The 21,467-nt window shown below is 38.8% G+C and overlaps 1 protein-coding gene across 5 annotated transcripts in view; it reads right to left on the reverse strand.

The window, feature by feature from the left end:
* CARMIL1 (capping protein regulator and myosin 1 linker 1) overlaps positions 1 to 21,467 on the reverse strand; it is a 4,434,936-nt gene that overhangs the window by 3,214,546 nt on the left and 1,198,923 nt on the right. The window lies entirely within an intron of this gene.

The raw sequence follows: 21,467 nt of genomic DNA on the forward strand, positions 1-21,467 counted from the left end.
TCACTCATACATAAAGGAATGATCTCTGGTTATCAGACTGAGTTCTAATTGTCTATTCACATTTTGGTGTCCAAACTGTACACTGTAGGCACGGCAGTATCACCATTGGTACAAGACTGTTCTATACTACACTACACTGTACCGTACTGTACTGTACTGTACTATACTATACTATACTGGGGAGTTTCTCCCTTCCCCACACTTCTGTAACTGTAAAGTTAGTGGCTACAAGTAAAGGGATAGAGAGCAGGGGGCCTGCAGTAAAAACAGTTTTTCTAAACGTGAAAGTGGTTTGTGTGTTGTCACGTTATGGCCAAGGGACTGATGTACAAATGAAGGGCTATTAGGTATCACATTACTTCACCATAAAGCTTGTTATTGAGCTATGTAGTACAAACATATTATATATAACACTAGACTTCATACATTTCATGTCTAACTTTTCATTTTGGATCCTGGAATTTTATTTATATTTCACAATATCATAATGTGTGTCAAATTATAGCAATTGCAAAATATGGGAAACTGATTTTCTTGTCATATTTCAACCACTTCTCAGAAAAAAGAAACCTCATGTCGCCTCACAGCAAGACGTTTTCCCGTTAGATTCTCAGCTACAGCGTCTTCTGTGTAGAGGCATGCGTGGATGAGCGTGCCTTTGTTGAAGGTTGTGAGTCAGGACTGGTAACTCGGCACGTAAAAATCCACTACCAAACATTAGCGGACCGGAGTTCCGCTGTGGCGACCCCTAACCGGGATAAGCCGAAAGACACATCTTGCAGAAAACTGAATGATAAACAACTTTTGTACCAGTGTGCAGGTTTTGTTATAAAGTGGTTCAGTTATACTTAAGAAAATTGGAAACAATGTTTTATTTTTCTTTGTACAACAAGGAGCTGAAAAGTTGAATATTTAAATGCAAGCACTACTCATTTTACATATTTTGCATACTGAACAATGTTTGCCCTCAGTACATCCATCAATCTTGTTTTGTGTTATTCACATCTTGACAAGCATGAAAAAATATTTTCCTTTGTCAAGCTGCCAATGCTGCAGTAAATCAGAATGTGATGAATACTAAGGCTACAACTGCAAATATTTAAACAATGTGCAGAACTTGAAGAACCTCTCAGTGTGTTGACAAATTTATGATGCTGATACAGTTGTGATAAATTTTATCTCCAGTCTGCCTGCACCATCAGCATCTAGAAATGACATTTATCACCGCTGCAATTCAGATTATGCAGTTTATCATATCTTTGTATCTTGTTTTACCATTAGGATATTTTATATTTATATTATATCTCAACAGTGACCCAGATAAAGAAGTGTGATAAAAAGTTTATCCAATCCACTGTGCTGACACATTTTCTTTAATAACATCACACATGGTCATCACCGTCCTCGGTGCATGATCTAAACCTGCCATATTTATCTGTGCACTAAAAACTAGTGTTACAATTCACACACTGTATGCACAAACACAAAGCACCCTAACCAATGTAAAGTACACACTCAAATCTGATTTTACTCTAAAATAACAAAGTAAAAATAAAAAAGAAAGATACACATCACTTTTCCATTTTACTTCACTAAAAAGGGGACTTCACATACAGCAGACACAAAATACATACATACGACCCCAAAAACAATGCAAACCACTAGAAACAGCATTTACTAATATTAAAATGAAGTGTTTTAAAAAGAAGACTGCACTAGAGGAACTGTCAGAGACAGCAGTGGCACCACAAAGCTTGCTTGCCCGTTTCTGTGGGGAATGGATACGGAGTGTATATATGAAGTGCAGACTCAGAAGTTAAGTATTGCCTATAGGCACGCACCTTCAACAGGCAGGGCCATTTAAGGGCCATCTCTCACAAAAGCAAGAGAAATGGGTTGGGAGGGTGGCCTAATGGTTAAGGTGTTTGCCTTACAAACACAAGGTACAGGGTTTGAATCTCACAGGGGATAACTGGCTAGGCTTAAAATGGCTCACAAGGGCAGTTAGCCTAGTACTAACCTATGAACCTATGCTCTCATTTACACCCACAGCACAGCATTCCTTGGGAAAAAGGTGGAATGTAAGGTTAGGGGTGCACATAATAGTTAAGCTGCATACCTCAGAAACACAAGGTACAGGGTTTGATTCTCCTCTTTGAAAGGGAAACTGGCTATGCCAACAGGGGCCTGCCTATGAAATGTAAACTTTAGAGTTAGGTTGGCATAGCTTTTAAGGTGTTTACCTCACTGGCACAAGGTTTGATTCTCACCTTTCAGAAAAGCTGTCTACGCTTAAAATGGCTCACAAGGGCAGCTAGCCTGGTATTTACCTGTGAATCTATAAAAAGGGAACTGGAACGGCCAAGTTACAACTCAGATTTCCAGAGAAGGATAATATCACCAACTCAGGCCTCGCCTCCATTCACAGAGAGGATGGAAGAGCGATAGAGCTCTCACAATTCAACATGGTGGGGAGGGAAAGACTCAATAATCACAAGGTGTAGTAATGAAAAATACCTACTCCCTAAAAAAGAATTTCAAATAAAACAATAACAAATTTACATAAACTAATGACTGTAATGACCTAATCTGAAAAAGGCATCATCAGAAAACGGACTTGATGCTAAGAACCCTATCTACATTTCTGGAACACATTAAAAAAAAGTAACGCAGAAAAAAACAGCACTGGCCAGCCTGTATTCTATGTATTAGCCTTGCAATATGCATTCTGTGCCTGAATCATTTCCACTAACTTTTACTACCGTTCCTGAATTCACCTGTCATATCCCTTGTTCCTTTAAATTAGACTACTGTCTGTATGCTTCTACTCTTCCTGTTATTGTTTTCTTTTGAGAAGGTTATACAGCTTTTATGGCTGCCGTAAGCTACATTCCAGCTCTGCCCCTTGCAAAAACAGTGTATGTGCTACATGACTGTAGTGTTTGATGCGACTTTGATTATTATTTTCAAATTACATTATTTTAATTTGTGGAGATTTTTTCACAGTCTTCTTAAAAATGGGTTCTGCCCAGATGGACAATCTTAGTGAACAAAACATTTTCTTTCTTTTTTTTTTTTTTTTTTTAAACACCTGTATTAAAGGTTAATAGGTAAGTAGCAGTCTACCTTCCCTTAAGGGCCATTTTAAGCCTACCCAGTTTCCTTTTTTGTGTAAAAATTAACTTATCACATTTGGTTAGAGATCGGCCTTACCCACACGATGGTCAATAATTATATATTGCCTCTAATGATAACTAGGATCATACCATAGACAATCTGAGGGGACCCATGCATGGGACAAAACATTTCGGAGATAATTAAATTATCACTTAAAAGACATAGGCACACATGCATTATAAGAAAAGAAAAACATATTAGCATTTTTCCAATTACATACATTACGTACGTTTTCTTTCTTTAAAACAACTGGTCATTTAGTCCAACATTACATAAATTGCTAAATTCCTGCCGTCCCATAAACCTCACTCCTCTTCTTGAACAGTATTCTGCACATATTGATGTCACAAATTCCATTTATTTCTACGTAATTTGCTCCTTCACTTTTCTAAAGATCCCTCTTCCAGTTCATGTACTCATTTTATAAACATTCAGTACTTCAAATGCAGTTGGTTTAGATTTTGATTTCCATTTTCTAGTAACTGCTTTTTTGGCAGCAAACATAAAATAACTCAATAATGCCTTACTATATCTATACAATTCAGATCCTGTGCCCCAGCTCAAAAGAATAATTTCCTTAATGCAGTCATTTGCTCCTCAATATTTCTGCTATACTCTAAGGAATTTATAAAACATTTCAACTCATTACATTCCCAAAAAACATATTTCCAGTTGCTATTTTCTTCCCCATCACACTGCCAATATTTGCTATCTACCTGACAAAAAATTCTTTGGAGTTTGTTTGGGTAAAAAAAATGCCTATGCAAACAGTTCTAAGCAAAAATCCTAAACCTTCTGGACTTATTGCACTTTGTACTTCTAGAGAGGATTCTCCTTTCGCCTGTAGTCAAGTACATATATATGGCAGTATAGTTTTGAAGCAGTTTTCTTCATTCAGAAGCTTCTTAAAGTACTTCCTCTAGACTGGTGAGCAGATTGTTGTTGGCATCCTTTATACATGTCAGCTGCAGACTACCTTCTTCATCTTTCTGATAACATGTATCTGTACAATGTGTAGCACTGGACTAACCTACAGCTAGCCATTGACCTACTGCTTGCTCCAAAACCTTCACTGCCTGAATCCACATGCATCCATTGTAAAACATGTTGCTTCCTCACATAGTAGCTAGCTACTTTTGCACCAAGGGCTGTCCCCTGATTTAGCAACTTCCACCTCACTTGAGGGGTAAAAAAATCTCCTCTCCTCGGACTTGAAGAGTTTGCACCTGGGCCAGCTCCCCCCTTCGCCACAAACTATTCTTCTACTTTCTTATCAAGACATCTTACTTGGCAGACAAGTTTTTATTGTGTAATTTATTGGCCTGGTCAGTTAAAAACATATTTCTGACTTCTTTACCAGGATTTTAAGAATTTAAGAAGTACCCAAAGACTATATCCATAATGATAAAACAAATAAAACCTACCAGAATCAAATAGTTGACCGTTTATTGGATAAGGCAAAAGTAAAATTCATTAAAATCCACTAAGCGCTTTCACCCACTCACTTTCCTGGGCATCATCAGAGTGGAATAAACATTCTATGTTCCCTTGTCTTTATAGGAATCCAATTAGTAAACACACCCCCTTGTGGCCATTAACAATTCATCACTCAAATGCTAAAATGAATTGTTTACATAAATGAATAAGTGTTAGAGAAACACCTGTACACTCTAAAAACACAATCATTTAACAATACATGAAAAATATTAATAACCCCTAAATAATTTAATTAAAAAAGTTAATAAACTGCATAAAAAACAATGTATACATTATAAAAATACATGAAATGTAAAATACATGGAGTATAAGATGTAAAAACGTCTACCAACATTTAAACCAAATATGATTTTTGTTTTAGTATACTGGATATAGAAATGTGTTCATTTATTCCAGGGGCACGAGATGCATTAAGTCTTTGCTGCCACAAACACTCCTTAACTTCTAAAATGTTTTTGTCATCACCCCCCCTTCACATTGTTGGGAACTCTTTAAAAGATTTATATTTTTTTATTATTGACTGTCACAATTTTGATTGTGTATAAAAAGGGGACTAGTGGCTTTTTTATTTCTAATGTCCCTGACATGCTCCAAAATACGTGTCTTTAATTTCCTTATGGTTTTTCCTACATAAAATGTAGTGCAACTGAGACAGGTTTCAATGTAAACAACCATCTTGGCGTTACAGTTGCCAAACCCGGGACATCGAATGGTTCTCTTGTAATTTTGTATTGCTACGTACGGTCCATCACGGATATATTTACAGGTAGAGCACAAGCCACATTTACTCATCCTGGACATTTTATATAGATTCTTGTCCACATCATTTTCCAGTAAATCCTTTAGGTTCATACCCCTACTATAGGTAAATACTGGACCACTGCCTAAAACAGGCAAGAATCCTCTATTAAACACACTATTCCAGGTTTCTTGAATAATAATTTTCAATTTCACTGACTCATCATTAAAAGGGAGCATCATAGCTTGTCTTTTGGTTACATCCTCCTTGTGACCATTATCTGTCATTTATCAGAGGTATTTGTTACTTCTTTTAAAAGGCCACCCCTTTAAGATAGGTCTAAATACTGTATTTCTTTTAGTTTTCACCTCTTTATTAATGTTAAATAAAATATCTTGGGGATATCCTCTTTCTATAAACATATTCATCAGTGTTGACAATTCTGTTACAAAACAATCATCATCGCTCACAAGCCTAGATAGTCTCACCATTTGTCCTCTCATAACATTTTTCTTTTGAAAGTAATGGTGACAACTGTCGAAGTGTAAAAATGAATTTGAATAAGTCTTTTTCCAGTAAATGTTAGACCTCAAGATACCATTGTCTTTGTACAATAAGATATCTAAATATTCACATTTTTCTTGTATTTTGCTAGTGAATTTTAAAAATGACGTAGTTGCATCTATATAATCCACAAATTCCAAAAACTCTTCAGTTGTCCCCTTCCAAAAAATCAAAATGTCATCCAAAAAGCACAAATACAGCGCTATTTTTGATGTATATTTTGAGGTGAAGACCCATTGCTTTTCCCATTCTGCCAGCACCAAGCTGGCGTATATGGGTACACATCTAGCTCTCACAGCCATGCCAGTACTCTGCTTGAAATATCCCCCTTCAAATATAATAAAGTTATTTTGGAGAACCATCTCCATCGAATCCACAATCAATTTACGTTTTACAGTATGCAATTTACTATGTCTCAAAAGACAACTATCAAACATTGATAATCCTTCTTCATGTGGTATTGTGGGGAAAAGATTCACCACGTCCACTGTGACCATGACAAAATCCCCATTTATGTCTGCTTCTCTAATGACATCTAGACAGTGCCAGGAATCCTTAACTATGTGGGGCAAGTTACTTAAAACCTCTTTGCAGGTAAAATCAACAAAAGCTGCCATAGCTTCAGTTTTGGAGCCTCTTGCCGACACTATAGGTTGAAAGGGAGGGTCATTTGTGTTCTTATGGATCTTAGGGATCCCAAATATGGATGGAATGGTTGGGAATTCGACCATCAAATAGTCATATTCATCCTTACCAAGAACACCGTCCATTAACCATTCACTTAGTTGCCAATCAATTTTAGTATGGGCCCTGTTAACTTCATATCTGGAAACCCTCTCGTGTCAGTGTCATTGAGTATTTTTAGTGTGTACAGGTGTTTATCTAACACTTATTAATTTATGTAAACAATTAATTTTAGCATTTGAGTGATGCATTGTTAATGGCCATAAGGGGGTATTGTTTACTAATTGAATTCCTATAAAGACAAGGGAACACAGAATGTTTATTCCACTCTGATGATGCCCAGGAAAGTGAGTGGGTACAAGCGCTTAGTGTATTTTAATGAATTTTACTTTTGCCTTATCCAATAAACGGTCAACTATTTGATTCTGGTCGGTGTTATTTGTTTTACCAGTTTCATTAAGTGTTTGGTTTATTTGGTTATATCCAAAATGAGACAGAGGGGACTGGCTTATCAAACCTATGACACATTTTACAAAATACTCCACAGAAGGCATTACTGATCCCCTCAGCTTTGCCCTGGGTGGCCCTTTTTCTACACAAAGTGGTCAGATGGATAAAGGGAGCTGGGAAGGAGAGAGTGATTGACCCATGACCTTCCAAAAAGTTTCTTTGTGGGCAAATTAAGTTTAATACTCTTCTGAGGTCCTGTGTCTTTCTGGGTATCAAAACATTATCTGAAATGCATAATTGTAGTAAGAATCTTTGTGTTCAACATCTTTGTATCATGTATAGTAAGGGTTAAAATGTGAAACTGCATTGCGTGCAAAGAAATAAGCTAAAATAAGTTGTTTTTCTTGTAAAGAATTTGCTGACCAAAGAGGAATGCACAGATGCTACCTTGGTCCAGGCACAAGCTTATCTTGTGTCTGACCTCTGACCATCTAAGGCTCCAGTATGTGAATTTATAGCCTTGACTGAAATTCCTTGTCTAGTAACCAGCTGCTGTGTACGTGACGAAGAGGGTATAAAAACCCATGTAAAGTGTACAGAAATTAGACTGCTGACATACCATGTACTTTGTAGCATGTCTCCATGCATGTAAAATAAACCTTTTTTGCTTACTTTTATCTGCGTGATTCTTCCAGTATATGTTAAGAGTATTAAAATCTTTTGACAATAATCCTTTCAGGTCAGAATGGACCCTCTTGTATGGCTCTATTCTTTATCAGGTTTAACGCGTCTTTTCTTGCTGTGCTCTTTTGATGGGATGATACCAATGGCAAGGGGGAGATACTGGAGCTTAAGTGGGGTGTTGAATGGAACGTAACAACTTCTCAATAATACTTTCTTATCTATTTGTTCAGTGTGACAGACAGCCATACCTGCAAATGACGGAGGAGCCAAGGTCTCAGGTTTTCTGGATTGTAATAAAGGCCTCCACAAACTTTTTGCATTAATTTCTGGTGGAGGGATGGAATAGTACCTAGAAGATTTTGCTGATGGTTGCAAGCCTAAAATTCAATGAACTTCCTTATCAATAACAGAAGATAAGCTTTCAGTCCTGATAAGTTCTGCAAGTTACTTTTCAACATCTGACAAGTAACTTTAGAACACCACCATGCAAATAAGCAGAAGGCACATTTCCTCCAGTCTTTGCTTTTTAAAGTTTTGGACCTGGAGGGGACTTGTCTACGGTTACCTGAATTGTGTACTTGTTTCTTCCTATGTTTGGGAGAATCACCCAGAATATTTATCAGTGAAAAAAGGGTTTTCTCGATCTTAAATAACTTTAATTTGCTTTTCCCCTATCTTAAAATCCCGGGATAAAACCACTACAGACTTCACAAGCAGTGCCAAAATCTTCCTTCTTTCTCCAAACAATATAAATATAGGCAAAGTTTGTCCAAGGAAAGTATTTTGTGACCACATTTACATTTTAAATGGTTTGCTATGCATAACTAGCACACACAAATTTCAACAAAACAAAATCAGTAATATGCCAAAAATTAGTAGCACTATATGAAAAATAGTAACAATAAATGAAAAGGCAAGAAAACAACCAAGAGCCAAACAGGGGAGAGTAAAAGATTCTAAAACTAAAGAAAAGAAGTGTAAAAAAAGAATGGTCACCTAAAATTTGAATTACAAGCTTACATAACTATTCAAATTATTATTAAATGATGCATCTCTGAAGAATGTTTCAATATAAAATACTCTAAATTTAGAGCATAGCCTAGGTCCATTTGTCAGACAGAACTTACTTCTGTTAATGGCAAATAAGATGGGGGGGGGTAAGATCTATATGCACAGTAGTATTGGTAAGAAGCCTACACACCTGTTTTTAGTCTTTTGGAAAGCTCATTCAGCTGTTTTTCAGTTCATCACAGCTAGTGCTGCACATTTTGAAGTCAAGATCCCAGTGGAAAGAATGTGGCAATAATTCTGACAGAGTTGCATACCAATACAGAGTAGCACTCAATGGTTAATATTATAAAAATATGAAACTAATTATATGGAGCTCACTCAATGATGACATACTTGAAGACAGCTTACTGCCCAAGTGTTTAATAACACTGGCACCCTCTAGAGCACATTTTTATAACCATAACATGAAATTACCAGGAAAAAAGGTCTTAACTGTAATAAAAGATGTAAAAGTATATTTATTCTTATTTCAGTGCATCTACTGTGAATTATATTAATTCCATCTTCAATATTTACTTTATCCTATTCAGTGGTGAGAAAGGTGATAAACTAATTCTGTAGCAGGTCCTGGCCCTTCATAAGGCACACTTACACTGCACACATACCTATGGGCAATTAAGAGGTATACAATCTCACTTATGGCAAATCATTGAGATGTAGACAAAAGTTAGAGAACCTGGCAAAACCCCACATAGTTCCAGGGAGGCCAGGCAAACTCTCTTCAGATCCCCAGCTGGGAAGCAAAATGCAGAATCAAGCAGTATGAGGCTGAAGTGATTAAAAAAAAGCTGCACCGTTACATTAACTATACATATTTATGCCCAACAACAATCAAATTAATCATTTCAAGAGGTACAATTTAGCATACTGCTGTACTTAACATGTTCAAAATGCAGCTGAAAATATCCTTTTGTTCACTGTGAGCATGACTTGGGGGTTTACTATATTATTTTGCAAGTGCAGCTATAAAATGAAAGTGATATTATGGTCATTTAATATAATAAAAGAGCAGATGGAAAATTAGGTTTTCTATCTGTCAGCATGTATTATTGTTCTCTATCCCCTAAACACGCATTTTTCCTGACCTTGGGTTTTTGGGAATTGAGTGTGTTCCATTCAGATGGGCAGACATAAGCTTTTCTTTCTTAGAGGTTGCTGTTACAGTCTTCTGTTATCAGTTCAATTTTTGGTTGCCTTTACATTACAGATGTTATCAGTTTACATCTCGGTGTCTAGTTTTAAATCAGTTTCTAAGTAGTAATTTTTATAATTTGCTTTGCAGTGTACTATATAAGCAGTAAGTATTACAAAGTTGTGATCTGTACTGGGAAGCTACTTATCATAATTTCTTAATGCTTCATAGCTGTACCGTTACCCTCTTCATGCTCCATATCTTCAGTTTGTTGCCTTACTATTTATTTCAATAATCTGAATGGTTTTGAGAATGCAACACAATGAACACAGTATACAGGAAATTTAAAATACAGAAAAAGCAACATTTTATCTAGAGTGCCATGTTATGGGGCATTTTTTAAAATATCTATTTGTTGAAATTTCAAAACAAGTTTCCTATCATAGCTTAAACATATAAATATACATTCTTAATATACAATTTCTTTTCAGATTATTTTCAACAAGAAACATTTTATTTTAACAGTAACTATATACATGGAGTGTCCAAAATACTTTTCTTGAAAAAAGTGGGGGGAGTAAATAGTACAACAAGAAAAAAATAGTAGAATGCAAGAGAAATGCGATAAAAAAATAAATGGCAACAGATCAATGTTACTCATTAAAAAATGTATCTATTAATTCTGAAATTTTGCATAAGCCAGTGTATTTCTTCATCCCAATTCCAAGCCAGGATAAATGTGGAGGGTTACGTCAGGAAGGGCATCCGGTGTAAAATTTTTGCCAGATAAAATATGCAGACAGCAATACAGATTTCCATGCCAGATCGGTTGAGGCCCGGGTTAACAATGACGTCTCAAGTACGGTTAGCCAACAGGGTGCTGGTGGAAATTGGGCTACTACTGGCCGTAGGAGAAGAAGAGGGGGAAGACATGCCTGGAGGCAAGAGGAGAGGAGGAAAGTCAGGAGTGTGGAAGTCAAGATAGGAACTTTAAATGTTGGCAGTATGACTGGCAAGGGTAGAGAGAGCTAGCTGATATGATGGAGAGAAGGAAGGCTGATATGATGGAGAGAAGGAAGGCTGACATATTGCGTGTGCAAGAGACTGGATGGAAGGGGAGTAAGGCTAGGTGTATCGGAAGCAGGTTCAAATTGCTCTACAATGGTATGGATGGGATGAGAAATGGGGTACGGGTTATCCTGAAGGAACAGTATGTCAAGAGTGTTTTGGAGGTGAAAGGGGTGTTGTACAGAGTGATGTTTATGAAGCTGGAAATTGATGGTGTGATGATGAATGGTGTTACTGCATACACTCCGCAAGTTGGGAGTGTGACAGATGAGAAAATAATTTTGGAGGGATTTGGAAGAAGTGGTGGAGAGTGGTAACTGGACTGGATTTCAATGGGCATGTTGGTGAAGGGAACAGAGGGGATGAGGAGGTGATGGGTAGGTATGGTGTTAAAGAGAGGAATGCAAAAGGTCATACAGCATTGGATTTTGTGAAAAGGATAGATATGGCTGTGGTGAATATGTACTTTAAGAAGAGGCAGGAGGACAGGGTGACATACAAAAGTGGAGGAAGATGCACACAGGTGTATTAAATCCTAGGCAAGAGGGCCAGTCTGAAGGAGATTGGAGACTGCAAAGTGGTGACAGGGGAAAGTGTAGTTAGGCGGCACAGGATGGTGGTCTGTAGGATGACACTGGCAATCAAGAAGAGGAGGAGGAGAGTGATAGCAGTGCCAAGGATCAAATGGTGGAAGCTGAAAAAGGATAACTATAAGGTGGAGTTTAGGGAAAAGTTAAGACAAGCACTGAGAGGCAATGAAGAGTTACCAGACAGCTGGGCAGCCACAGCAGAAGTGGTAAGGGAGACAGCTAGAAAGGTGCTTGGTGTGACATCTGGACAGAGGAAGGATGACAAGGAGACCCAGTCGTGGAATGAGGAATTACAGGAGAGTATACAGAGTAAGAGGTTGGTAAAGAAGAGGTGGGACTGTCAGAGAGATGAAGAAAGTAGACAGGAGTACAAGGAGATGAGGCGTATGGTGAAGAGAGACATGGTGAAGACTAAACATAAGGTCTATGGCAAGTTATATGAATGGTTGGAAACCAAGGAGGGAGAAAAGGACCTGTACAGACTGGCTAGACAGAGGGACAGAGCTGGGAAAGATATGCAGCAGGTAAGGGTGATAAAGGATAATGAGGGAAATATACTCACAAGTGAGGAGTGAGTGTTGAGCAGATGGAAATAGTACTTTGAGGGGCTGATGGATGAAGAGAGAAGGTTGGATGATGGGGGATACTGAACCAGGGAGTGCAACGGATTAGCAAGGAGGAAGTAAGGACAGCTATGATGAGGATGAAGAATGGAAAGGCTATTGGTCCAGATGACATACCTGTGGAAGCATGGAGGTATTTAGGAGAGATGGCAGTGGGGCTTTTAACCAGATTGTTTAACCAAATCTTGGAAAGTGAGAGGATGCTAGAGGAGTGGAGAAGTGTATTGGTACTGATTTTTAAGAATTAGTTTGATGTGCACAGCTGTAGCAACTACAGAGGAATAAAATTGATCAGTCACTGCATGAAGTCATGGAAAGGAACAGTGGAAGCTAGGTTAAGAAGAGAGGTGATGATTAGTGAGCAGCAGTATGGTTTCATGTTGGGAAAGAGAGCTACATATACAATGTTTGCTCTGAGAGTGTTGATGGAGAAGTATAGAGAAGCCCAGAAGGAGTTGCACTGTGTCTTTATAGACTTAGAGAAAGCATATGACAGGGTGCCTAGAGAGGAGTTGTGGTGTTGTATGAGGAAGTCAGGAGTGGCAGAGAATATGTAAGTGATACAGGATATGTATGAGGATTGTGTGACAGTGGTGAGGTCTGTGGTAGGAGTGACAGATGTGTTCAAGGTGGAGGTGGGATTACATCAAGGATTAGCTCTGAGCCCTTTCTTATTTGCAATGGTAATGGACAGGTTGACAGATGAGATCAGACAGGAGTCCTTGTGGACTATGTTTGCAGATGACACTGTGATCTCTTGTAAGAGTAGGAAACAGGTTGAGGAAACTTTGGAGAGGTGGAGCCATGCTCTAGAGAAGACGTTAATGAAGGTCAGCAGGACTAAGACAGAATATATGTGTGTGAATGAGAGGGAGGACAGAGGAATGGTGAGGATGCAGGGAGTGGAGTTGGTGAAGGTGTACAAGTTAAAATACTTGGGATCAGCAGTTTAGAGTAATGGTGAGTGTGGAAGAGGCAAAGAAGAGAGTGCAGGCAGGGTGGAGTGGGTGGAGAAGAATGTCAGTAGTGATATGTGACAGATGGGTGCCAGTAAGAGTGAAAGGGAAGGTCTACAAGACGGTAGTGAGACCAGTTATGTTATATGGGTTGGAGATAGTGGCACTGACAAAAACACAGGAATCAGAGTTGGAGGTGGCAGACTTAAAGATGTCAAGATATGCACTGGGTGTGATGAGGGTAGACAGGTTTATTAGAGTGCCAGCTCAGGTTGAAGAGTTTGAAGACAAAGCCAGAGAGGTGATATTGTGTTAGTTTCAACATTGCTAAGGAGGGATTAAGGTTATATTGTGAGAAGGATGCTAAAAATGGAGCTGCCAGGTAAGAGGAAGGCTTACAGATGTGGTGAGAGAGGGCATGCAGGTGGTCGGTGTGACACAGCAAGATGCTGAGGGCAAGAAGAAATGGGAACAGAAAATCTGCTGCGGCAACCCCTAACGGATGCAGCTGAAAGACAAAGACTCTAGTGCTTAAAATTTTACAAGTTTATTAGGAGATCTTAGTTTTATTAAATCTATTTATTTGTTGTATACCAATTTTAATGATTTTTTGGAAAAAGTTGATATGGAATTTTTATAATGAACCACATTTTTTGTCAGTAGAAAATTGTCATACCAAAGTGCTTGACCAAAGAATTACATTTTTGAACAGGAATCTTGGAGAATTTCACAATAAAATAAAATGCGTTTCCAGTCTGCTTTTTCTTTAGATGAACATTTCCAGCAATACAATTCTGATCTCTTGGCAGTTTTACTTAATCCTGTTTAAAGAATGTTCAATGTATTATCTTCCATGTATACATTTTCCAAACCAGGTAACTAGTTGCATTAGCAACTGACTGATGGGTCAGTTTCTCGTCTACTTCTGAGAATTTATACTGAACATCTTTAAAGCTAAATTTCTAATAATTTTCATTAATATCAAATTTGTAGTCTGATTATACACATCAGACAAAACTGAATTACAGGATTACTTACTATATAGGATTTTCCACAAGTACTCTATTATGTTTTATATTTACAATGCAAAAATATGAAAAGTGAAACAAATTTGGCCTTCAGATGCTATCATCAGTAAGTAGGGACTGGTGGTCATTTTAATCAATACACCAGAGCACATTAGCTCACATTACAACATTCAGGGCAAAATGGACTGTTAACTTTGTGAATACTGGGAAGGACATTAGATGGGCTAAGGTTTTGCTAGACATACAGCCAGTCAGTTTAATAGTAATACTCTAAAGTTTACCAGAACTATGTAACATCAAAAACTCAGTATAGATGCTGCAATTAACCCAGTTGGTGAAGATAAGTCACTTCTGAATTTCATCAAAACATACATAAAATTAAATGACATCTTTACATGCAGCAGATAATGCCACTCAATTTAACAGTTGGAGGTAATTTCATGCTTTACTTGTGTGCCAATCATGCAAACCTGACATTTGACAAAAGAGGGGTCTCTCTTTTAATGGATTTTAACAAAGACGTACATATGCAGTCTAATGTTTATTTTTTCCACTCCAGTCTCCATTAAAATGTTATTTTCAGCCACACCAAATATGATGCACAGTGATTACCAGGTATATAAAAATTACCAAGACTAAAACAATTACTAGGAGTGTACAAGGTAAAAAGCAAACAGAAAAGCTCATGGAGTTAAATTTAAACTCGGCTATAAAAAAGGTGACATGACACTGGGTTAGTAGCTACTTCAACAAGAGTCCTTCTCTGAATTATTGAATATGATCTGAAACCACACATTTTGTGGTATACAACCAAAACTGGAGTAAAACTTGACTCACTAGGGAAATTTCTAAATTACAGGAATATCTGCCCATCTGCAAAACTCTATTCAAATGTATCCCAAAACAAAATATTTAAATTCTAAACTTAATCTCTCAGAAAATGAATTAACAAGTAACATTGCTAAATATATTTAAAGAAACATTATGGTCAGGAAATAAAATCAGGCAGTATTAAAAGACCACTGTGCAGAGAGAAATGAAATCTGTATTTTCCATTCTGCCTTTATGTTTCACTCTGCACTAAATTTCCCTGCATCACTATAACTACTAATGTTTTGTAGGCCGCGGTGGTGCAGCGGTTAGCGTTGTCACCTCACAGCAAGAGGATCTCCCGTTTGATTCTCGGCTGGAGCGCCTTCTGTGTGGAGTCTGCATGTCCTCCCCACGGTCGAGTGACGCTAAAGACATGCAGGTTAGGTGTCGGGCTGGCAACTCGGCACTGTAAAAATACACTGCCAATCATGAGCAGACCGGAGTTCTGCTGTGGCGACCCCTAACAGGGAAAAGCCGAAAGACTATAACTATTAATGTTTTAATTTATTCTAATCCAGACTGGTCTGATAGGGCTGATATACTGATGCAATTTCCCTTTTTGTTCTCAAATTAACTTACCCCATTTGGTTAGAGACTGGCCTTACCCATCCTATGGTTGAAAAATATATATTACCCCTATGACAACAACTGGGATCATACCATATATAATTTGAGGGAACACATGCATGGGATAAAGCATTTAAGAGCTGCCTCTGTCTAGTTACTAGTACAGGGGGCAGTTCTGCTGTAAATTCAGTGTGTCCCACCCATAGATCCAAGTTGCACTTAAATATGGAAAGGGATACACTTTGTTTTATGTGGATGGGTAGTCTGTTTGAAAGCAGTGGTATTCTTTGCTGCTTCTTAGAAAAGAACTTTGCAATTAGAAACTACTGTATGTTCTTTGCTATCTTCTGAACAGATTTGCATGGGAGCCTCCATGCTTCTGTTGTAGAGTGAGCTGCTTGTATGAAAGAATAAACATTTCTCCAGCTGAAATATTCTACTCTAGTCACTCACACTGTCTGCCAGAAATGTCTGGCTTATTAAACTGCTCACTCAGATGGGGCAACAGACATGGCTTGCCTCTTCACAAAAGTCTGCAGCTCAACAAATTCAATAGATGTACGGCCTAGGCAGGAAGGAAAGATGGCAGGGCTATTATCACCTTACTATGTAGGCTTTCCACGGCTCAAAAATATTTAAAGTAATGTACAACATGATCTGAATGCAAGGTACACATTTTTAAAGATACTGCCAGGAGATTTCAAGCAAAACCAATATGGTGTGTCAGAGGACACCAAATAGCAGAAAAGGGCCAAAATAAGGTGACACATTAAGGCAGTACTTTGCTCGTATCACTTTGCAGAAAGGAAATATACTTTGGAATGAGGTAAAGTTGTGCTTATGGTGTAGATGTCTTTAAACACTCAGTTTCACATGTGGGGTACTGTCAGCATTTATACTAAGCATTTCCTGAACTGAAAACAACTTCCTGCACATTGCTTAAAAATTTTACAACTTGTGCACAAGTTACAACTGTTGTAAAACAGTTGCCTCTATTCATTCCCCACACACTCAATTTTTGCATGTCTTGGACTCTGGCCCTGGCTGTTTGCACAAACAAGAAATATTTCCTATAAAAAGTCTGGGGTGGACATTTTTATCTGCAGCGGTGTTTTTCCAGGACTGCTCATCTCTGCATCCTGTCATTCTAAAATACACCACAGTTGTTGCCTTTGCTAAACTTGTACTGCATACAAATTCAGAAACTGTATCACGAATGAGTACATGTATCAACACACTTCCCTTGTTGTAATTGTACAATCACAAAGCTAAAGAAAAGGGTTCAAACACACAGATTTGTAAAAGGTAGAAGTACTACTTGTTCTTTTGTAAGATACCTAGACTGGACCTGAAGAATTATGTTTCATTTTCATTGCCTTCCTCTCTCTGTATGGGAAATGCTATTTAAGAAAGTATACAGGCATGTTATGAAATATTACAAGTTAAACACTGTATATATTACCACTGATTAGGATTTTATTCACCTGCACTTACGAAAAAGAAGGCTACATTTGCTACCACATCTCCTAGACCACAGTTGTGAAGCAAGTAAAAATTATGTGCATTAACATTGTGTTTATTGGCGTTATCACTACTTAACACAGTACACTGTAAAAAAAAAAAATGCAAAACCAGAAAAACATCAAATACCCTTTAACAATTTCAATTTTTTTACATCACCCCTGTATTCCCATTGTGGTTGCATGTACCTCTCACCCCGTTGTTCACATATACTAACTCCAGACTCACTGTACTGTGGAGTAATATGAATTATCTAAGATACTACTCCATCTCAGTTTTAGTACATTGTTCACTCTTTACAGTGGTGTTAAGTACATTACATTTCCATCGGTCACCTTTGCTGTCCATATGCTCCAAAGACTCTACTGAAAATGGGAATTATCACCAGAACAAAGGCCCTAGTTAACAAATATGAACACATGCATATATGTGTATATTTATTTCAAAGAAATAATGCTCCATTACTCAAAAGGTTATGTTTTGAGAATACAGCCACACATGCCTTTGTAGCTATGGTAAATCAGAGAATTTAAGAAGGTTAATGCAATTATTGCAATATCATAACTTAAGCACCACCTTACTCAATATGTTTTGGCCCACTGGTTTCACTCTGAATCTGACTAAAACTCAAGTTCCTTCAATTAACTTTAATCCACTGGCTCATATAAAAAGAGCTTCTGTCTGATTAGGAATTACTAGTCATACCTAAATTAGGAATGATCTTTACCAAATTCTAATATGATTTCAGTAATACTCTGTATCTCAATATCCAAATCTACCCTCTTAAAAACAGCAATGTTCTGCCAATCTATACAGCACAAGCATACATTCAAACACTGCTCTCACATAATTTCTTTAATGGAATCTGAAGTGTTTTGGTATTAAGGATGGCTTTGCTTTGGGTTCAAGTAGTTCTGTAAAATGAACAAAATGTGTTGAAAGGACGTTGATCCACAATGAACTGGTATCAGTGAACTGTGCAACAAGCCAAACATGGTAGGTCTCACTGAACCAGGTCCTAATTGTTCCTTTGACATTGTTGAATTCACAGTACAACTATATTCATTCCACACATTGATCATTCAACCACAAAACATTATAAAAGCGTCCATACAGATAAAACAAATCTTCCATTTTCTAACCTAATTTAACACCATACAGTATTCTCCAAATGATTGTTTCATTTTGCAGCAAAAATTAATTTACTTCATGCATCTCATAAGCTTCCTATAAATGCTGGATTATCAGTCAGGAAATCCTTCTATGTGGCACACCCATGAATTACCACATAGGTGGCAATTCAGCATCCATGGGACCAGATGACATCCCGGGCTGTGTACTACATCAACTACAAAATGAACTGGCACCTCACCTAAGTGTCATACTTAATCATAGCCTCACCTCAGGCTTCGTGCCCACTGAGTGGCGCACAGCTACAGCTATCCCATTCCACAAGGAGAGATCCACCTAGGATCCTGGGAACTACCATCCCATAAGTCTGACGAGCCTGATCTGCAAGGCCATGGAACGTATTACCATGGAACTTATAAACAAAGACTTTGGCAACCTTCAAACACTGGACCCCACCCAGTACGGGTGCGTGACGGGCTGATCGTGTCTCCTGAACCTGACTGACTTCTTTGAATCAGTCTCCAGAGCCGTGGACAAGGGTAAGATGGTCTACATAGCCTACCTGGACATCGCCAAGGCCTTCAAAACCATCCCCACTCTGGAATCACAGACAAACTTACTAAGCTGGGCATAAATCCCTACGTCACTCGATGGGTTGCCAACTGACTTACTGACAGAACCCACACTGTAAAAGTAGCCAACTCCAAATCCAGCTCCAGACAAGTGACAAGTGGAGTACCGCAGGGTTCGGTCCTGGGACCGCTCTTGTTTGGCAGCTACTTCTCTGAAGTACAGACCAACACTAAGGGACTCTGGCTAACAAAGTTCGCAGATGACTGAAAACTGGGAGCCATTACTGAATCCCCAAATGATGTGGATATTCTACAAAAGGGCCTTTTAGAAACAGATGCTTGGTGCCAGAGCCATGTGCTCAAGCTCAATGCCAAGTGTATAGTTATCCCCTTTGGGAAAAAACATGTACCCATGAATTACCACCTAGGTGGCAGGACACTAAACACCAAAATTGTGATGAGACTTAGGAACACAGGTGGACAGTGGTTTCACCTTCGACAACCACATCGCCACAACAGTCAGGAAATCCTATGTGGCACACCTCATCAATAAGGGCTTTTCATCCAGGAAAAAAGTAGGTCATTGCCCCATTGCACTCATCCCTCATTAGACCCATTATAGAGTACAATGCCCCATTTGGTATGTACCTCACAAGACATCTGCAACTGGAAAGGCTGCAGAAACACCTCACTAAAAGAATCACAGGCCTAAAGCAGATGCCCTATGCTGACGGACTAAAAAAGCTCCAGCTATACTCTGTCGCATATCGTCTACTCAGAGGTGATCTCTGCTTAACATACAAGGCCATGTCAAACCCAGAGCTGTTGGGCATGCTACACTTAAAGAAATCCCAATCCATCAGAGCCACACACTCCAGGGACCTAAACCTTAACACAATGAACAAAAAGTACAGTTGTGTACACTTACCATAAACGTAGATGTTTGAGTGTATTCACTGTTGCAGTCATCACACTTGGGTTATCTGCCTGTAGGTAGCCCTCAGTCGGCCCAAATACCAGAGACTTACTACTTCTGCGTTGGTTGCTGTCGCTCCACGGCTGACGTCAGGTCGTCAGGGGTATAAAAACAGGCAGCCGATGCCATTACATCAGTTTTTCTTGCCTCAAATGTCAAGAGCCCCCCAAATATGGAGCTAAGTTTTGGTGGGGAAAACACCACCAGTAAAAAGTAAATACCAATACCAAGACCCCTGAAAGGGGTGAGTAATAGCCATAGAAAGGAGAGAGAGAGAAACAATGGGGCTGGAGGGAGGGAAAAGTACAGTTTTGTACCTACCATAAATGTAGATGTCCGATAGGAATGCATCTGCAGTCCTTACAAATGGGTTGTCCTGTCGTCAGGCAGCCCCTCGGTCGGCCGGATTCCAAAGTCTGGGTCTGGCCTCGGCTGGTGTCGCACTTCACCCGACGTCATAGCTGCAGTTCTTCGGGTATAAAGGCATCAGCCGACGCCATTTTCCTCAGTGTTTCTTGCCCCAGATGCCAGGTGCTCTCTAGGAAGGCTAAATTTGGATAAATGCAAATGTTTCCAAATAGTAGACAGCAAACCAAAAATAAACATGTATGTACATATATACAAACAAATACACCATAATAGATTCCCCCAGCTAGCTACAAGATGGGCAATACCCTAGGAATACCACAGAGGGGAAGGAGGGTGGGTAATCCTGACTGCAGATGCATTCCTATCGGACATCTACATTTATGGTAGGTACAAAACTGTACTATGTCCTTCAAGGATGCATCTGCAGTCCTTACAAATGGGTAGAATACCATAGCCAAACTGGGGGAGGAGGAGAAAAGTAATTATGGTGTAGTTAAGATCCCTTGTAAAACAGCAGTGGCAAAACCTGCTCGGGATCTAGAGTATAAAGGTAAATTATAATGCTTGGCAAATGTATGCACGGAGCTCCAAGTAGCAGCCTCTAAAATGTCTTTGGTGGCCACTCCTCGTAGAAAAGCTGTGGTAGTGGCTGTAGCCCTTGTAGAGTGAGGCCTGATGTTTTCTGGAGTTTTCTTCCCATGGTAGGAGTAACAAAATCTAATGCAATTTCCTATCCACTTAGAGATTGTCTGTTTTGAAATTGCTTTTCCTTCCATTCCTGTTGCATATGCTACCAGTAGCTGGTCAGTTTTTCTATTACCCTTGGTCCTGTCCAGGTAGTAGCGTAATTGCCTATGCACATCCAAGGTATGTAACAGTCTTTCTCCCCTGTTTTGTGGGTTGGGGAAGAATGTAGGTAGGTGGACAGCCTGATTCAAAGATACTCTGGAAACCACCTTAGGCATGAAAGTAGGATTTGTTCTCATGGACACTCTATCTTGATGGAAGATCAGGAAGGGCTGTACTGCCATTAATGCCTGTAGTTCAGATACCCTTCTTGCTGAAGTGATTGCCAGCAGGAAAGCAGTTTTCCATGATAAGTATTGCAATTCTGCTGTGGCTGCTGGTTCGAAAGGAGGGAGTGTCAATTTTTCTAGCACAAAGTTCAAGTCCCATGCTGGCAATGGTGGCTTCC

Source organism: Protopterus annectens, chromosome 3.part1 (genome assembly GCF_019279795.1).
Source record: "Protopterus annectens isolate FY-2018-M chromosome 3.part1, PAN1.0, whole genome shotgun sequence".
NCBI classification, from domain to species: Eukaryota; Metazoa; Chordata; order Ceratodontiformes; family Protopteridae; genus Protopterus; species Protopterus annectens.